Genomic DNA, 17,093 nt, shown 5'->3' with positions numbered 1-17,093 from the left:
AAACAGGCCCCTGATTGGTGAATCATGTGTTAGCTAATGCGTACGCACATACTCCTCTCAAAACTTTACTTCATTTAATGTACTAAGCATTTGTGTGCTTCATGCATACTGTAGGTTGTTTATACCGTTCTGACCAATAAGGTGAATGAGTGTGTATGGATGTTTCCCAGTGATGGGCCTCTGCTGCGTAAAACTTATGCAGGATGAGATGGCGGTTCATTCCGCTGTGGCGACCCCAGATTAATAAAGGGACCAAGCCGAAAAGAAAATGAATGAATAATGATAAAATAGCCTTTTGTAAGCTAGAAATAGTTACCACAACACTCATCAACAATATTACATTGTCTTAGTATCACGCAGCCTTACTGCAAAAGAAAGCTCATTTCTGCCATTTGTATGGCTCCGAGATATCGTTCTTTCAGTCATCGCAACCCAAAACTCATGAACATAGATGACCACAGCCCACCAAATAAAAAGTGGTAAGTTTCAGTTTACTCGTAATGTACGTATGTAGATGTAGCATAACCTCTGCAGAATGCTACCTTTCTAGAATCTAGAATTTACCTGGTTTTTATTTTCTTGTTTATTCTGATTAATATTGAAGTGAGTTTGTATGTTTAATTATATATAATTTTCTCTCTTCAAACTGAGTGTTCATCCAATTTTTTAAAAATTTATTTTATAGATTTTTCCCATGTTATTTTACCATTTTGTTTAAATTCAAGCACTCAACCGACCATGAGGTGAATTTTGATTCAAAGCAACATATAGGGCTGGGTGATAAAACCAGCATCGGTATTTATTAACTGTGCACCATTGTCAATACCGAAAAAAAAGTTTGGTATAAAGTTTTGGTATGAAGCGCGATAGTTTTACTGAAATGTGCATATAAAATGAGCATGTAAAAGTCAAACAAAAAGACCCTTAGATGGTTTCTTTGAGTTACTTTCATCTGGGAGACGATATAAAAAACCCTTTAGCAAAAAAGGCTAAGTACAAGAAGACATGTATTCCCACTGCCACTGGTATTCCCACAGCCCACCAAATCAACCGAAAACATGACACCACTCTGTTGTGTGCAGTTAATAAAACACTTTTTTTTTAAACTAGATAAAGCTTGGGGTACATGTTTATGCTGTAAAACAAAAGCAGTTTAAGCTGTAATTGAGTTATGTGTAACACAATAATTGAGTTATGTTTACCACAAAGAATTTATTTTACTAGTAAACTGAAACATGCCACTTTAAAACTACAAGAAAATCTGGAGCTGATGAAATCCCACAGCTAATTATTCTTCTGGGTTTTTACATCATCCAAGAACCACGATTTTACTAAATGAAAATGTCTACTTCTATTCTCAACTCAATTTTATTTGAATAAATCTAAGAATTTGATACAAAATAAAGAACATAGAAAATGAATAAATACATTTAAGGAATTATCCTTAGCCTATAAAACATTAATATTTTATAGAAGTGAAGTTAGGTGGAAAATGTTATAACAACTTATAATTTAATTGAAACTTGAAGGTAAAAGTAATGAAAAAATCTGCAATGAAGCAGCCTATGTTTTGGGATTTTAATTTCAGTGGTTATACTTTAACTGAGAATCAGCAAGTGGAAAAACTCAGAAAAGCTAGCAAGTAAAAATGTTGACCGTTATTAAAACACATTTAATACGCTCCCTCTAAAATCTCTCATCTTTATTATCTGACAGCTGATGATTATTATGCTAAGTGCTTAATTTACTTCACGTTTTTATGGCAACATGTATGTTACATGTAAACGTAACATGTACGTTTTTATGTTGCTACACCCCACTAAAAAATATACTCATTCATTTTCCAAAGCTGAGCATTTATCTAGTCTTCTGTGAACTCATTAACTGCAATTTATTTAATGGATTAGTGAAAGTAAAAGTGAGAAAACCTTACCTTAGCAAACCGAAGCGGCTTGATGATGAAGTGAGGACAGCTGGAAGACTTCACTTGATTACTCCAGTCAGGTGTCAGACATTAGAGCGCAGTATCGCAAAATGACGACGTAAAAGTAAACAATTTTCCAAACTTAGTGTCGTGATGTGTGTGTTAGACCACATACAGTCCAAATACAATCTAAAAACGCAAGGAAATTATATCTAAGGTTGTGTGCTATGTAGGCTACTGTGTAGGCTATTAGCTTGAACGATGATGTTGCTAGAACAGAAGACAGAACCGCAGCCTGAAGATAGATATTTTTTCTTTCACTTATTAGTTACCCATTACATTGTGTTTTATTAACGCCTACACCCACACAATAATATAAAATTATGCTTATTCTTGTACAGTGTCACAAAAATTGCTATTTAGCATATGTCCAGTTCTCTGCAGAATATAGGTTACCGTTTTAGACTTCGTAATTTTTATTACAATTTTTTTTATGTTTTATTATTATTTTTGCTTATTCTGATTCATATTAATGGGTTAACATGTTTAATTATTTTATATGACTATTCTCTTTTCCATCAACTAATTTCTATTTATTCCATAGATTTTACCCATGTTATATTGCAATTTTGATCTAAATACAAGCCCTATCATCAACCAACCATGATGAGTTGAATCACACTTTTGATTTTAAACAATATACCAGATAAAAAAGACGCTGGTTCCTTAAGTTACTTTCATCTGGCAGATAAGGAAGTTAAGACCCTTTAGCAAAAATGCTAAGTACAAGAAGACATGTATTCCCCACTGTCATTGTTTTTTTTTCAATAGGATCTTAAAATAATTGTGTAAGTGTGTTTATGTTTAGCTGTTGTGTGTGAGCCTCTGTCAAATTGTCTAACCCAGTGGCTCTCAAACTTTTTTCATAGAGTACCACCTCTGAAACAAGTACCACCATAATGAGCAGTATTGAAATACAGAAGCGTATTAGACGAAATTAGCAACTACAGCTCTGTACAGTTATAAAAATGGCAGATTAATCACTATTATTAAGAATATTTACTATTGTCAGCCGCTTTAAACATTATAAATAGTCTGAATGTCAAGACTGTTGGCCTACTGTGCTTATAAAAACACAAACAAACAAACTACAAAACAGCAACATTTAAGTTATAATGTGCTTTTAAAAGTTAAAAATGGTAGGCTACTGTTCTTTAAAAGTAAAAAGAAAAGTGCTTTACTTAAATGTAAAGTATTAACATATAGTAGTCTATTAATCAACACCTCGAAATGTTGCCTGGACCTCATAAATATAGGCTTTATGTCATCATAATCATATACAAATCATTTTGATGAATTTTGAAATACAGTGTAGCATATATGACATATTTGATTTCTCCATGTACGACTAGGAGGAAGCCCATGTACCACAGTTTGAGAACCACTGGTCTAACCCCTCTGCAGACAGGATAGACAATAAAGGTAATTTAATTTGATTGAATTGAAGACAAAAGCACAATACCCGTATACTTAATAACTTTATTACAGGAAAAAACAATCAGTTGATTATGAAAGGCACAAATACACACCGAGAAAGACCAGTTTTTTCAGTATTTTGAGAGTAGAGAGACCAACTTGTTTTCAGAATTTGTTCTGATGCAGAAAAGATAGTTCATGCATTCATGGCCTCAAAACTGGATTATTGTAATGCTCTGTTAGCTGGATGACATGGGGTAGACATGGTCAGCAACAATATACTTAAGCAGGCTAGTACTAATGGGCCCAAAGTGTACCAAGAATATATGCCCCACACCATTACACCCCCACCAGAAGCCTGAACCGTTGATACAAGGCAGGATGAATCCATGTTTTCATGTTGTTGTTCTGCAGATGGGATTGACAATAAAGTTAATTTAATTTAATTGAAGACAAAAACACAATACTGTGTACATAATGGCTTTAATACAGGGAAAACCACAATCAGGTGAAGCACTGTGAAAAACACAAATACACAGAGAGAGAGAGACCAGTTTTTACGTATTTTGAGAGTAGAGAGACCAACTCTTTTACATAATTTGTTCTGATGTGGAAAAGCTAGTTCATGCATTCATGGCCTCAAGACTGGATTATTGTAATGCTCTGTTAGCTGGATGCCTGACATCTTCAATAAACCAGTTAGTTGAGATTAGCAGCTTCTACGTTGTTCTCAGCAGGTCAAGAAAAATGTGATCATATCACCCCAATTTTATCTTCTCTCCTTCCTTTATTGTAATCTTAATCACAGAATGAAATTGTCACTTTAATCATGTTCGTCTTGCATGAATTACATCATTATAATCATGATTGTATTATCTCAGAACTGTACATTTCTGCAATAGGGACTTTGCATTATAAAGTCTGATACCCACGTTCCTCTTAAACATGCTTTCTTTCTTTAAAGCTGCTTTGAAATTGTATGTCTATATAGCACAAAAAAAGTCACAGAAATGAAAGTAAACTGAACTAAAAATGAATTTGTGGTGGTTTACAGCAAAGGTAAAACAATATTTTTCTTTGGTTTGAAAACTGATTCTGATTGGTGGAATTTTCCAACACAAGCTCATTGGGACAATGTGCCCTGGTGTACATTTTTTGAGAACCTAGAAAGATGTACTTATGGGTACATATGGCTGCATTTTATGTGTAAACGAACCCTACGGGGTGGTACTGTTGACTGCATACCTCCATATGGATGACTTTTCCAATGCGACCACAAATGGTACCAGACTTGGGATGCAGAGCGGGGTTTGAATCCGGCGAAGAACGGTTCCAGAAGTAGGGGAAAAAATGAAACCCAAAAACCAGCCTGAGGTCACAGTAGTAGCATGTGATAGTGTTTTTGAAAACATTACAAACTGGTTTCGGGATTATTTAGCAATATCAAGCTAATATATATTATGCACGACAACAAGCTTCTCTAGCGGATATGCATGAGAAGTACATTAATATTCACAGAAATGTGCAGAGCATTCTCTGGTGCAGTGGTTCCCAACCGGGGGGGCGCGGGAGAGGATAAGTATTGAGGTAGAAAAAGGCATAAAAATGCTCCACTATTATAAAGGGCTTTGCAATTAATCGAATATCCGATTTAGATTTCGGTTTCAAACGATTATAAAAAAGCATTAATCGAGATAATTGATTATTGCATCATATTTTGCCACGTTCCAGTTGTACACGATCTTAAATGGCTCTTAAAAGCGCGAAAGAGCTTATGTGTGTGTGCAGCACGATCACGCAGTCAGAAGCACATGCGGCCGGTCAGCATTCACTCTCATTCACACACTGAGACGAGCAGATGAGCGCAGACATCTAAAGTCATCTTAACGTGAGCGCTTTAATGGTCAAATAGGTGTCAAAACGCGGTGTTTATTGATTATGTACATTAACCCTCATTTGTGTAATAAACAAACGAGTTGAGGATCAAAAGACGTGAAAGAGAAACCATTAAAGAGACAGTGCGCTATAATCCTTCTGCCGCCTGTTTTTATCATTATTAAACAAACATAACGAGAAAACCCTCGCTGCTCTTGACTGAAGGACTGCTGTAGCTAAAGTGTTTTTGTTTCAGTGAAGATGCTTAAAGCACAGTTTGTTTTATATTTTTATTCTATTGTATTTATTTATCTTTCCTTTGCAGGGTGGAAAATAACTGTATGTATAAAGTTGAAGTCAGAATTATTAGCCCTCTTGAATATTAGCAAAGCTTTTCCTGCCCAATTTCTGTTTTATGTAATGAATATTTTATTAACTTATTTCTGAACATAATAGTTTTGATATCTCATTTCTAATTACTGATTTCTTTTTGTCTTTGCTATAATGACAGCACATAATATTTTACTAGATATTTTTCAAAATACAAGCATTTAGATTAAAGTGCAGTTCAAAGGCTTAATTAGAGTAATAAGGCAAGTCATTATAACGGTAGTTTATTCTGCAGACAATCAAAAATATATATTGCTTAAAGTGGCTAATAATATTGACCTTAAATTGGTTTCAAAATATTTAAACCTTTCTTTATTCTAGCTAAAATAAAACAAATAGAAGAAAAAATATTATAGGAAATACTGTAAAAAATTCCTTGCTCTGTTAAACATAATTTGGGAAATATTTATTAAAAAAAAAAAAAAATCTCAGGAGCGCTAATAATTTTGACTTTAACTGGCAATGGTTTTGAATAATCGTGATTACAATTATGACCAAAATAATCGTGATTATGATTTTTCCCAAAATCGAGCAGCCCTACTATTATATATGTATTTTTAAGTACCAAAAAAATAAATAAAAATCTAAACGCATGCTTAAAATTCTAACATAATAGTGAAAATAATTAAAATAAATAACTTTAAATAATTATTTAAATTTTGCTCACTCGCGCAATCTGCTTGTCAACGTGTCGTAAAGGCAAAATCAAAACAAAAATGGCAGACAAACGTAAATGCAGTGATTCTTCAGAGGCGAAGAAAAAGATTAGACAGTATGACAAAGCCTACCTAAATTTTGGTTTATTGAAGGCCAGGACAAGTTAAAACTGATTAATTAATATTTTCTATACATATTACTATATATTAATATTACACAAACACACACACACACACACACACACACACACACACACATATATATATATATATATATATATATATATATATATATATATACACAGTACATATGTATGTGCGTGCGTGTGTATTTATATGGTGGGGGGGCTCCAATGTTTGTATATGTTCATGGGGGGGGCCCCAAAGAAAAAGGTTGGGAACCACTGCTCTGGTGCATTTACGAAAAAATGGCACGTATGAGAAATCAGTAACATTGTATTTGTGAAAACAAAAACTGCAAGACAATGCAGTCCTAGGAACATACACTCACTGGCCACTTTATTAGAGACACCTTACTAGTACCTGGTTAGACCCCCTTTCGCCTTCAAAACTGCCTTAATCCTTCGTGCCATTGTTCAACAAGGTACTGGAAATATTCCAGAGAGATTTTGGTCCATAATGACAGGACATCATTCTCTGTAAACCCTAGAAGTGGTTGTGTGTGAAAATCCCAGTAGATCAGCCTTTTCTGAAATACTCAGATCAGCCTGTCTGGCACCAACAACTATGCCACGCTCAAAGTCACTTAAATCCCCTTTCTTCCCCATTCTGATGCTCGGTTTAAACTGCGACAGATCGTCTTGACCATGTCTACATGCCTAAATGCCAATTGCTGCCATGTGATTGGCTGATTAGAAATTTGCATTAAGGAGCAGTTGGACAGATCTACCTAATAAAGTGGCCATTAAGTGTATTTGTCAGTTCTTAAAAATGTCCAGGGCACATATTTCTAATGAGCCTGGGTAAGAATATTCTATAAGGTATCATAGGTAATGTAAGACTTTTATTTTTCTCCATGGCATATAACTAATTTGAGGTCTATCCGAGGAAATCAATACTTAAAATCATAGTTCACCCAAAAATTTAAGTTATTTCATCATTTATTCACACTGTTGTTTCAGACCTTGAGTTTCTTTCTTGTGTTTAAAGCAAAAGAAGATATTTTGGAAAATGCTGGAAACCTGTAACCATTGGCTTTGTTTTTCTAACCATAGTATTTGTTTTTCCTATGGAAGTCAATGCTACAGGTCTCAGCTTTCTTCAAAATATGTTGCTTTCAACACAGAAAAAAATTCAAAAAGGTGTGGAAAAACTTGGGTGTGAGTAAATAGCAAGTAAATTTTCATTTTGGAGTGAACCATCACCGAGCTAGACATTAATCAGTTTTATGAGTTAAAATCAGAAAGACCTCTATTCCCCAAATATGCTTCAGCACATACGGGATTTATTCTCGGTAACAGAATCTTCCAGTACTTACAGACAAATAACATCTGTAAAAGATAAAACTAAATAATAAAGACTGACGTCCTGAACCAAACTTACTCTACTGAAAACACCAAATTAGCCCTGTATTTCCATGCTGGAACTGGTTATTGCTGGATTTGTGCAGGTTTAGTTTTTTCTGATGGGTGTAGCACAGATTATGGGTTGACGTGGCGTTTCATTCACTGTCACACACAACAAAAAGTAATAAAATTAATAGTCATCATTTAAAATGCAGTAAATGGTTAATCCTTTGTCTTTCATGGAGCTTATGTTATAAAAACTGCTGTTTTAATTATATTTTTTACAAATTACTGTGCTAAATCTTAAAACTGTCCTGTGGTGTGACGGTATTAAGCATAGTTTAATGAATTAAAGCTCTTATAAATGAAATAGAAAATCATCAACTCATTAATAAACACCTTAAGTGGCAATTTGAGCAAATGCAAATCATTTTTTCTATTCATGTATTTCTGAAAAGATAGGAATTTTATTATTTTTTTCACAGAAACCCATGTATTTCTCATTTTAGATTGCACTAATTGAAACTAATTAGTTAAAGGAGGACATTCGAGATCAGGTGACTGAAGCCCCCCGAGAAGCCCATGATGTACATCTATTAAGCTTTTACCTCAAAAATCTTTCACATTTATAAAAATTAAGTTTTGTTGTCCTGTTTGTTAAAACCTCCATGGAGAAATTAATATATTATTCATAATTTCATATAAAATAGATAGGACCATATGAAGAGAAGTGTCCAACAATGGACATGCATATCACAGTCTGAGAGTCCAGGTAAACAAAAGATAACAGAGCATCCAAACACAGCTTTTATAACAGTTCTAACACAAAAACAAAACCAAAGACAGGAAGCACGCAGACATCAAAGAATGCAGCCAATAACTACAGACAATAGGAACTAAACATAACCGAATATACAAAGGGGAGCAAACAATTAACTTAATAAGATAATAAGGAAACAAGAGGAAGGAGACAATACAAAACCGAGGCAACTGAACTAATAAGGACAACCAAGGTTAAAACTATGAAACGGGGTAAAACTATGAAACAATGATAAACAAAACACAGGAACACAGACAGGGACTGATACAACACATTTCTCTCATGCTCTTTGAATATTATAAAGTGCAGATTCACTGGTATCCTTTATTTGACAGCTAAAAATCTTTTCCGAGAGCACCTAAACACTTGTGAATAAAACCAAGATCTTCTTCTCTCCCACCTCACCACACATCAACCCAAAATACTATAAATTCTGAGTGTGCCTCACACAGGTGAGAGTGCTTATCAAACCACCTGTAGAAAACACTCTTTCACCGACACTTTAATCGACACCAAAATATTTATCAACACATACTGATGAATGAATAAACTAGCTCCCAGCCCAAACCAGCATCCAAACACAACATTTATTTAGTCCTTTACTTCCAGAAGTTCTGGCAGTGAAGGTCTTGTTCTCGATTTTGTTGCTGTTGTTCAATTTTGAATGTGTTGAGTTTCTATATCAGAGTCTTCATCAAACATCCCAACCTTGAAATCACGAATAGGAAAGAAATAATAAATCACTTTTTCTTTTAAACGCTCAGTCAGAAGCTGCCAGCAAACTTGAACAGTTTTTGTGGCTTCATTGACACTGGTTTAGTCTGGTCTAGTAAACAAAGTGCACTGCATCAATAGCTCTTTAGCCATCTAACTCAATAAAAATTTCAATTAAAAGACCGGTAATGAGATTTTCACCTTGTCACTCCTGAACCTTTCACGGCACCTCATTAAACGCCACTTATTTGTCTTAATAAGTGCATTAGCTTATGCATTAAGCCTGCATTACAGAACATGTCAATTCAAACCCATGTTGTTTAGCAATATTGATCGTGCCCTCAAAGTTAACTTGTGCCCTGGTTAAGCACAGAGGGCATGAGTATTAAACTAATGACCACAGAAAAATTCATTAATGGATCTTACATCACTTAAAACATGCCACAGGTGCGTGAGTCTGCCAATGTAATTAAAACTTGATCTGTAAACTGAGCACAGTAATGCTCAGCAAACCATTCAGAAGATGAATATGAACCTACAGTACACAAATGGCATTTAGTAATAAGATTTTGCATTTATTAGACACTGATTATTCTTCTCATTAAAGCCACAGCATAATAAAGGGAGAGTCCATTTTAAAATCAAAGCGTGCTGTTAATTTACTTACCCTAAAGACATTCACAATGTATTGTAGTTGACTTTTTCCCCCAGTTGGTGATTTAAGTTTATTTTTAGCTGTTGTCATGTGTGATTAAAATGCAAGGCAACAGCTAAAAGTGCTGCTTTTTCATTAAAATACTTAGATGCCAAATAAAATTATTATCTGTGGCTTCTGATGATTCGTTGAGGTTTTATGAACTTAAGATTAAAATACCACTCGCTCCTTCTGGCATTTAGTTTAGTTTTTTTTATCAGACTCCCCTGTTCAGGTTCAGTAATTTTACTTAAATGGCACGTTCTTAGTCAGTTCTTGAAATGCCTTATTTTCAGTCATATCATTAAAGTCAAATTACTGAACCTAAACACTGGAGGCTGATTAAAAAAAGGTTAATTTAAAAAGAAAAAAAGATCAGGCAGAGAAAAAGATATAATAATGTCTATGACAATGTCTAGAATCAAAAGAGAAACTTGTGCTGAAATAAGCAAGTTCAAGAAAGTAAATTGTGCCAGAATGACTACTGCCAAAAGCAATTTTCTTCAGAAAATTGTTAAAAACTGCATATTTACCATACTCTGTTTGTATGTTAATGTATTTCTGTACGCTTTTCTTATTTTATTAAGTTATTGTAATTATTTGTCATCATACCTTGTAAAATGAATAAATAAAATAAGTTTAAATAAAAGTAAAAAATAAGTCTAATAAAATAATTAAAGTAGTAATTTCCCTGCAGAAACCTACCAGAACACTTTATATATATATATATATATATATATATATATATATATATATATATATATATATATATATATATATATATATATATATATATATATATAAGCAATATTACACAAGTAGCAGTGCGATATGCTGTATATCGGCACTTGTGGGAGGCGTGCGCTGACACGAGGCCATAGGCTGAATTCCTTAGTGCCCCACCACTGATGAAATACAGCCACATCGCACTGCTAAGAGGGTGATATGGCGGTTATATAACAATTGGACGGCATAGTCATGTATTTAAAAAGAAAATCAAACACGTAGACTCTACAAAAACTTTTTGTGAGAGGAACTATTTTCTTTTGCTATTCCTTCACATCTGCAGCTGACGTCAGTACAGCAGAAACTGTTGCTCATTCACTAATGTCACTTTAGAGCTAGTGTTTGAATGATTCTCCTGCATGTGATGACAAAACAGGTGATTTTGCTGACATTAAGATTAATTGCCTTCAATCTACAGAGATTTTCCAGTATTTCTGTGCTGCAATCGGCAGATCCCAATAATTAACCCTGAAAAAGCCAAAGCAGAATACATACATTCCTGATATGCGAGTCCCATCTCACACTTAATACACTACAATTATATGGTATAAATACAGCACAGCAAAATACAACAGAGAGATCGACTTGGAATGTCATTTACCTTTTTAGTAATGATTTGATCAGCTGTAGTTAGAAATTAAGCTGTTTTTATCCTCTAAGGGCTTATTATGCGATCTCTGTCGCCATCTTGTGAATGTACAACATCAACTGTCTTTGAACAAACCGTCTTTTACAAAAACAGGCTAATGGCCACGGACGCGCTGTCTGTCAGAAATTAAGATTATTTAAAATAGGCACTATCCTAATAAATAAACTGCATAGTTGCAATCTAAACAACAACATTCTTGACTAAAAAAAGCCTCAGAAGTACATTGTGTTGTCCAACAGCTGCAATATTTGTCAAGCTGTAGAGTGTCTCTCTGTTGTTGCTGTATGTGGGCGGGATAATGCACAAGGCTGAAGGGTGAAGAGGCTGGACGAGTGCTGTTATTTGCAGAATATCGCACGGCTATCAGCCAATCAGATTCAAGAACCAGACAGAACTGTTGTATAAATATATATACACACTGTTTTGTAGTAAATATTACTTTTAAAAACGTACTGTTAATCAATCAACCAAAAAAAAAATCGTCTTCATTAAGATCATTTGTTAACCAAGTTACAAGATTTTTAAGATAAAATGTACAGGTTATTTGTTTGGAAAGTTGTTCACAATTATTTTATCAATAGCACTTTACAATAAGGTTTCATTAGTTAACATATTGACTAACATGTACTAAGAATGAAAAATACTTGTACAGAATTTATTACTCATAGTTTAACATTTAGCATTGCATTATTAGCATCCAAATTGATGCTTGTTAACATTAGTTATGCACCATGAGTTAACATGAACTAACAATGAACGACTTTATTTCCATTAATTAACATGAACAAATATTCATTCATACATTCATTTTCTTTTCGGCTTAGTCCCTTTATTATTCTGGGGTCGCAACAGCGGAATGAACCGCTAACTTATCCAGCATATGTTTTATGCAGCGGATGCCCTTCTAGCTGCAACTCATCATTGGAAAACAACCAAACACACTCATTCACATACATACACTACAGACAATTTCAACCCGAGTTCATTGTGGAAACGTAGCCCCACGGACCGTGAGATACATGCCAGGAGGTACGTATTTGAGCGGTTTTTGTTTACGCGGATCCGCGAGAGGCTGCTTTGCACGCTTTTTCGCGTCTCGGGCGCCTCTCGGGAGCGTGCGCCGTTTGCGCCAGCACTGTTCTCGTGTGAAAAGCCGCCGGATCGGCCGACCCGGCCACCCTCCTCTTCCTCTTCCTCCTCCTCCTTCCCTAAACCCAAGCGACGGTTTGCAAAAGCCATCCAGAAAAAAAAAAAAGCAAAAGCCCTCGTCTTCGATTTCGACCGCGTTTTCGGATCCCGCCGCGTTCTCGCCCTTATTTTTCGGATTCTTCGGATTTCCCCACGGCTGGCTCCTGCTCCTCCGGGGCCTCCGCTCCGCCGACGTAACGATGTGAGCTAAGCGGACAAACTGGTTGCATCGGGAAAGCCCTCCACTCGGAGGCGAGCCGTCGGCCGGCGAGCGCGAAGAGGAGGAGCGGAGCGGTGCCACACCGCCCCGCAGCGTTTGCTCGAAAAAAACTAAATTGCGGTCTCCAGAAACGTCCGCGGGGCTACGTTTCCAGAATGAGCTTGGGTTGGACAATTTAGCTTACCCAATTCACCTATAGAGCATGTCTTTGGACTTGTGATGGAAACCGGAGCTCCCAGAGGAAACCCACGCAGGCACAGGGAGAACATGACACAGCCGAGGCTCGAACCAGCGTGCTTCTTGCTGTGAGGCGACAGCACTACCTACTGCGCCACTGCGTCACCCTGACAAAATACTTTAATAAAGTATTGTTCATTTTTGCTAGTAAATGCATTAAAATACATCCTTATTTTAATATGTTACCATTTTATTTTACTTTTAAAGTTCTTATTATTGACTTGCATGTTATGCAACCACACACTGAGCTAAAAAGACATTTTAATGTTCTCCTGAAGAAAACTCACATTTTGGAGTGCCTGAGGGTGACTAAATTAACAGCAAACTTGTTTTTTTGGGATGAACCATCCTTTAATGGCAGCTCACAGTGGTGGAGAGCCGAGAAAGCATGACATGGACTAAAATGGTATCTTAATTCCCTATAATCGGTGCTCTTCTGCTTCCCGCAGTTCAGCACAGGACCAAGAAAGAGCTTGTCATTGAAAGAATTATCATTTTTATAAATGCAAAGACTCTTGAGCCATACTGGAGGAAAATACCATTTTCCGATATTCATTTACACCTATGCAGGCTATTCCCGAGATTACACAGTGATAGACAGCAGGAGCACCTGCCAGGAACGTCCTCGTGCATTTTGCTCTAATGAACTCTTCATAAATATCACCTGCTAACTGACGTAATTCACACCGGCTGAGAAATTTCACCAAAGAGGAAAAATGAATCAAAGCTGAACAACTGCTTTGATGTCAAGCCTTCAAATTACAGGATAGAGGAGGATGAGATTCCACCCGCATCCAAGGGCAAAAATCAATATGAAACTGTTGACATCTCTGAGGTAAAAACATTGTAAACCATACTCGTCCCAAAGAGCTTCAGAGTAACTGCTGCAGTCCTGAATGACTCATCTGCCTGTCTTTTCGAGATGTTCTTTTAAAATGTGGCCATCTACAAAGTCAGCCGAGAAATCTGTTGATTTAGTTGGGATTTAATTACGGCATTGAACTCTGTCCCTCTGAAGAATAATAACTTTCCAGAAACTTGAAATGTGTTCCCTCTGCAACTTGAATCTCTGTTTTTGAGATAACAAAGCTTACATTTATAGATAGCACAAAGCCATTTATCTGGTACGGCTGAAGCACTTGATTCCCGCAGGTATTAAAAACAGGTTATTTCTATAAGTTACACTAACAGGAGTAAAGACTGCTGTTTAAATATGCGTATTTCCTGAGTTATATACATTCTAGTGCACAGTATAAGAAACAAATACGATATCTGAAACAGTAGTTGTGATTTCTGGGACATTGCATCATTACAACATCACTGACTCGTCCCCCCAAAAAGGCTGATCGTCCACAAAAGACAAATACACGAGAGGGCAGGATAACGCTGAGAATTTCAATCAGACATCAGTTCAACACTGCAGCTGAAATTGATCATCCAGCTCTATCTCGAGGAAACGTAACTATTTTATGTGAGAAAAGTGTCTTGTTATTTGTAGATATTCAGTCAATTTATTGGACCACATTACCAGGCTTCTCTGTAGCAGACGTCTTCATAGTTTGGGTAAACTTAGAGCGCAGTGAATGGGAGATTACAGCAAATACATCTTTTATTCATTCACTGTTTTATAAATAAACCGCCAACTTATCCAGCAGACACCCTTCCAGCCGAGACCCATCACTGGGAAACATCCATAAACACTCATTCACGCACACACATACACCACGGTCAATTTTAGCATACCCAATTCACCTGTACCACATGTCTTTGGAAACCTAGGGAAACCGGAGCACCCGAAGGAAACCTACACCAACACGGGGAGAACATGAAAACTCCACACAGAAATGCTAACTGACCCAGTCGAGGCTTGAACCAGCGACCTTCTTGCTGTGAGGCGAATGTGCTACCCACTGCACCACAAATACATTTTTTTATACTACTATTTGCCATAATAATAAAATAAAATCTACACAATGGTCTTATTAAGACTTTCAAAATATGAAAAGAATTGTGTGACACTGATAACGGCAGCTAGGAAAGAGAACAACGTTAAATTTATTGTCCTGCCCATTGACCACAGGTGTCAGCCTCAGTTCCTGGAGGGCCAGAGCTCTGCACAGTTTAGTCACAACCCTAATTAAACACACCTGTTCAAACTAATTGAGTCCTTTAGGCTTGTTTGAAACCTACAGGTAAAGCAGCAGTCACACTGGACTTTTCTCCCCATAGATTTCCATTCATGTGTACGCGAATGCGAACTTGCGCAAACAGTGCACTGTAAAAAATAAATCCGTAATATTTACGGTAAAAAAACGGCAGCTGTGGTTGCCAGTTCTTTACCGTTAAAAACATGGTACAAACCGTAAAAGTAATTTTTTTTTTACGGTAAACAACCGTATTTCTTCAATTATAGAGGTGATATGTCTGTATTTTGAATGATCAACATCTACACATCTTTTGTTACACAGTTAGACACGATAGCACACCCACATTCTGTGGTGTTGAGGAAGTTACATAATGAGCCAATGCTCATCACAATTAACTTTTCCCACAAGCAAAAAAAGTATCAGCATATAGAAGGTCATTCACACAGCTAATAAACACCAGTATGGTAACATGCATAAAATTAAAGTCATGAAATAAACATTGTCAACATTAGATGTGACATAAATCTCTAATGTACATAACTGATGGGGAAACAACTAAAAAGATCCATAATAATGTCAACCAAATGCATAAAAAGTGATGTGCCATGCAGGGAATTCTGGGAAAGTCAATTTACGGTTATTTGCCGTATATATTAAGGAAACATACTGTTAACCAGGTTACGGATTTGTACTGTTGTATTTTTACAGTTTTTTACCGTTGAAATCACGGCCATTTTTTACAGTGTGGATAAAGGCTCCACATACGACTATATTATCACAGCGCACTGCTATAACTGATAGCGTCGCTTTATTAGTCATCGTTTAATTGGAGCATTAAAAACTCTTTGAAAAGAACTTCTAAAGCACACATTAATGTTTTAAATATATAAAAAAGCCTAAAGAATTAAAAAAACATTTTATGTGCTCAACTCAACAAAGTTTAATCAGACATGTATGGTCATTTAGCGAATTTAAAAACCCAAATATGCCTTTGTACTATACAAAAGCCAGGGATTAAACTCAAATGAAAACACATGAAAAGATTTGCTCTTTAAACGATAGGACTGATTCAATTACGCCAAGTTAAAACAGCTGAATCCTTGGGCCTACTATTCGTGAGAGTAAATCTGCTCTGAAAATTAAAATATTATCTATAGACAGCAGCGAGGAACACAAAACATTTGAAAACAGGCAAAATCCCAAAGAGCCACTTGAACTAAATCAGCATTAGCATCACAGCGAGTGCGCTGTTCTGCGAGTTATGCCTCGTAATAAATGTTGTCATCTATCATACGATGGAAATGGAGTTCAGAACTCTTGCTGTGAGTCATTTTACACATACAAGCTCAAATCTTGAATGATGCCCAAAACACAGCCTGTTTTCTTTACGCTTTCTTGTCCTATCTGAACGCATTGCTAAATAAAAATCCATTCCCAGAACAAAAATGCTAAAACATCTACCCCCATCTCTTCTCAATTTCAATACAAGCTGAATGCATCTACACAATATTCAAGCAATGGGTAACATAATGTTTAACGAAAAGAAAAAGACACTGTCATCCCTTTAAAAGAGCATATCGAATCCTGCCAAGATATCTTTGTCTTTAGGGGAAGAAGGAAAAAAAGCAGCAATTGTTTAAATTTCCTTTCTTGAAAATATTGCATAAGCCATTTCTTGACGATTTAGCACAAAAACACAGATGGGGCATGCATTAAAGACATCCCCGCATAAACGTTTGTGATGTTTGTGATGGGAATATAAATGAATGAATTACACTTGAATGAATCAAA

General features: G+C 35.9%; 3 protein-coding genes across 5 annotated transcripts in view; 1 reads left to right on the top strand and 2 right to left on the bottom strand.

Moving 5' to 3' along the window:
• rxfp2a (relaxin family peptide receptor 2a) overlaps positions 1–1,989 on the bottom strand; it is a 135,820-nt gene extending 133,831 nt beyond the window's left edge. For both annotated transcript variants that reach the window (XM_087269772.1, XM_087269771.1), the window contains exon 1: positions 1,934–1,989. The gene's annotated coding sequence lies outside the window, so the exon portion shown is untranslated. The remainder of the gene's footprint in view (positions 1–1,933) is intronic.
• The window catches only part of LOC147842141 (uncharacterized), a 1,078,568-nt gene that overhangs the window by 1,002,830 nt on the left and 58,645 nt on the right, over positions 1–17,093 (top strand). The window lies entirely within an intron of this gene.
• The window catches only part of b3glctb (beta 3-glucosyltransferase b), a 151,744-nt gene continuing 138,100 nt past the window's right edge, over positions 3,450–17,093 (bottom strand). Inside the window, exon 16 of the mRNA XM_087269616.1 lies at positions 3,450–3,808. The gene's annotated coding sequence lies outside the window, so the exon portion shown is untranslated. The remainder of the gene's footprint in view (positions 3,809–17,093) is intronic.

The sequence above is a fragment of the Danio rerio genome, chromosome 10 (assembly GCF_052040795.2).
Source record: "Danio rerio strain M-AB ecotype USA chromosome 10, GRCz13ab, whole genome shotgun sequence".
NCBI classification, from domain to species: Eukaryota; Metazoa; Chordata; class Actinopteri; order Cypriniformes; family Danionidae; genus Danio; species Danio rerio.
This window is presented reverse-complemented; position numbering and strand designations above follow the sequence as displayed.